Source organism: Myotis lucifugus, unplaced genomic scaffold, assembly GCF_000147115.1.
Source record: "Myotis lucifugus unplaced genomic scaffold, Myoluc2.0 scaffold_263, whole genome shotgun sequence".
Classification (NCBI taxonomy): domain Eukaryota; kingdom Metazoa; phylum Chordata; class Mammalia; order Chiroptera; family Vespertilionidae; genus Myotis; species Myotis lucifugus.
Genome location: NW_005871311.1, coordinates 321,720 through 325,047, shown reverse-complemented (window position 1 = coordinate 325,047; position 3,328 = coordinate 321,720).

Here is a 3,328-nt window from a genome sequence, read left to right as displayed (position 1 = left end):
CACTAAGCATCCTTTTAACCTCCCAGGAGCCCTCTCCCATGCTGCGGACCAAATGGAAACAATAAAGCTTTTTACAGCAAAAAGGAAATAATTAGTGTCATTTGGGTTTTTTCCTTTAACAAATAGGATCTAGTTGAAGTAAACAAAAAAATTTGCCAAATGCTAAATAGAAGTTTTCCTACTATCGACAAGTCGTAATTAAATGGAATGAAGTGAGAAATTCTGATTTTCACAGGTATTGCATAAAATACAGCTTTCTGTAATCACAATAGCACCTAAATTGGCTCATCACCATGTCCTGGAATATCCAAACCTACAGAAAAGTTTTATAAGAGATATTTAATCCAAACATTTGAGAACATGCCCAGAATCAAGATCTCAGCAGAATGAAACCAGAAGCCTTTTTCTGTCTTCTGGGCAGCCAAACCCAATAAGAGTGATGGTCTGGAATCCGGGAGATTTGGATTCTGCTTCTGCCTAAACCAGGAACTCAGCCTTGGTCAGAAGCAAGTCGCCTTCCTTATCAAATCCTGCATTTCTCCTCCTGGAAAGCGAGGAAGTGGAGCTGGGTGTTCTCTGGGTTCTCGCGCAGGGAGATCGTCGTTTCATTCTGAATCAATGGCATCTAAAGGCAGCTTTTGATCTAGCAACTCCAAGGTGTGTCTGCACAGCCACCTGGTCCCGAGGGCAGTGCAATAGCCTTTCTAGCCTCCAACAAGCAACAGCTGGAGATGGAAACAGCCGGAGCCCATCTGGGTGTTTTCAAGGAGGCTGTACCACATGGCTATTATGGTTAATGCCCACACTGATGTTAATCCTTATCTGAGGATATTTTTCCATTGATTTTGAGAGAAAGTGGAAGGAAGGGGGAGAGACAGAGAGAAACATGGATGTAAGAGAGACACATCGATTGGTTGCCTCCCACACGCACCCCAACCAGGGCCAAGGGATCGAGTCTGCAACAGAGGTACGTGCCTTTGACTGGAGTCAAACCTGGGACCTTCAGTCCGACAGCCGATGCTCTATCCACTGAGCAAAACTGGCTCGGGCATCGTGCCCTTCCTCTTGGGGAAATGCTCTGTCTCCAGTTTGGGGACAGTCTGTGTTCGCGTGAACCAATGGCCTGAACTCTGTGGTCCTGATATTTCTTTTTTTTGGGTAATTCAAAAATATCAACAATAATCCTTAACTTTCCAATGTGAACGCCATCTACTTCAACCCACCAATGCAATGACAGCTACCCCGCAGCCTGAAAGTGGGGCCACACACGCAAGCTTATATCAGTGTTCTCAACCTTGGCTGCACATTAGAATCATCTGGGAATCTTTTTAAAATCCTGATTTCTGGGCCTCATCCTCCGGAAATTCTGTTTCTTTGTTACTAATGTTGTGGCCTCACCCCATAACAAAGAAACAGAATTTCCGGAGGATGAGGCCCAGAAATCAGGATTTTAAAAAGATTCCCAGGTGATTCTAATGTACAGCCAAGGTTGAGAACCACTGTTCTAGACTTGCTTTTGCTGCTCATTCTTCTAGACGCCAGCGAACAGTCTTCTCCTCCAGGTGGTTTTTCTGGACGTCGCAGGCTGGGTGTCTCCATTCTGCACTCCTCCGTCGGTGGCACATGTATCTACGTGTGTCACTGCACTTCGTGGACCCGAAATCACTGTTCCCACCTTCAAAATGCTTACCGTGTTCTCTTGTACTTGCCCTTCTCTGCCATGTCCCCCTAAGGAGGCTAACGCTACTCTAGGTGCTTAATGGCTGTGGAGAGTGAAGGCACAGGGGAAACAGGAGGTACCAAGGCAGTAGAGACCCAACAGGTATGTGCGGTGCGGCATTGGCATCGTCTGCGACATGGGAGGAGGCCAGCACCTGCCTCTCTGTCAGCGGGCAGATCCTGCAAGGCTGCCTCAAGGGTTACATGGAGGGGATCGGACTCTATCTTGAGGGCACTGGGGAGCCTGGGGGGGGGGGCACTTAAGCGAGGAGATGTGAGGGCCATACGTTTTAGAAGGATCCTGCTGGCTGCTCTATGGGGAATGTCCCGGAGAGGCAAGACTGGCCTCAAATGGTCCAGTGAGGGGCTATTGGTCTGACCCAAGAAAGGGCCGGTGGTGCGGCCATGTGGATGGAGAGGGGCAGGTGGTTTCTACTTCCTGTGGTACTGAGAGATCGCTGGGCTGAATCCTGGCACTGCCCCTCCCTGGCTATGGACTCTGGGCCTCGACTTCAGCATCATTGTCAGAATTAATGAGGAACTAAAGGTCTTGGTAGTAGTATTCCAGGCACATTCTGGAGGTGAACTGGGGTGTATGGGAGATGAGGGAGAGCTGATCAAGATGACTCTTGGGCGCTAGCTGGTTTGGCTCAGTGGATAGAGCGTCGGCCTGCGGACTGAATGGTCCCAGGTTCGATTCCGGTCAAGGGCATGTACCTTGGTTGCAGGCACATACCCAGTGGGGGGTGTGCAGGAGGCAGCTGATTGATGTTTCTCTCTCATTGATGTTTCTAACTCTCTATCCCTCTCCCTTCCTCTCTGTAAAAAAAAATCAATAAAATATATTAAAAAAATAAAAGATGACTCTTGGATTTCTGGTTTAAGGAAATGGGTAGATAAGTCAGAAATGACTCAACAATGGGCATGTCAGGTCTTGAGAGAGGTGGGAGGAGGACATGCTGGGGATCTGTGCATGGAATATGTTCAGGCCCTCACATCTCAGCCTGGCCGGCTCTGGGTCCCGGTCTTCACCCCCCGTGGGCAGGGCAGGGTGGATCCAGCATAGGCAACCGGAACGGGTGAGACTGACTGGGAAAAACAACAGTCCGACTATTTGAAAGGTGGGGTCCAATCAGAGGTGCTCTGTGTGACCGTGGATAAGTCACCCTAACGGCTGGGCCTGAGCTCACACACGTGTGAGTGGGGGAGACAACTGTGCCCAGGCCTGGCCTCCCAGACACTGAGATCTGGGAAGTACAGGTGACGATGTTGAAACACCTCCTGTTCCTTCGAGGTCCCACTCACCTGCTACCAGCTCCCTATTCCCTCTCCTGGTTCCCAGCCAGAAGCCAGGCCTCTCCGCTCTGGGCTCCCAGAACCTCCACTCTGAGCACTGACGGGCTGTGTCTGGCCCCTGCCCGCCCCACAGCCCCTGGAACGGGCTGGCACACGCAGGCGCCCTCTGCAAGCAGCCAGCACAAACCCAGGGCTAGTGCCCAACGTGTGGCTCTGCTGTCACGGATTGCAATCCTCCCGGTGGAAAGTCCGAGCGAGCGGCAGAAGAAGGAATCCAGACACACCCAGGGGCTGCACTGGGGGGGGGGGGGGG